Source organism: Aptenodytes forsteri, unplaced genomic scaffold (genome assembly GCF_000699145.1).
Source record: "Aptenodytes forsteri isolate BGI_AS27 unplaced genomic scaffold, ASM69914v1 Scaffold534, whole genome shotgun sequence".
NCBI classification, from domain to species: Eukaryota; Metazoa; Chordata; class Aves; order Sphenisciformes; family Spheniscidae; genus Aptenodytes; species Aptenodytes forsteri.
Genome location: NW_008795712.1, coordinates 25,757 through 25,975, shown reverse-complemented (window position 1 = coordinate 25,975; position 219 = coordinate 25,757).

Below are 219 nucleotides of genomic sequence, written 5' to 3'. Positions count from 1 at the left end.
CGCGGGAGCCCGGCAGAGCGAGCCGAGATGTGCTGGGCAGTGTCTGCCGCTCCCTTGTCCCAGGCAGCGTGCCTCCCTGCCTGCCCCCCTCCCCCCCCCCCCCGGGCCGCGCTTGGGGGGGCGGCGGGGCCGCCCCGGGAAGGGAAACTCGCCGTGACAGTAACCAGACACCGCGCTGGAACAAAAGCGCCCGAGTCGGCCGCCGCCGGAGAAGCAGGA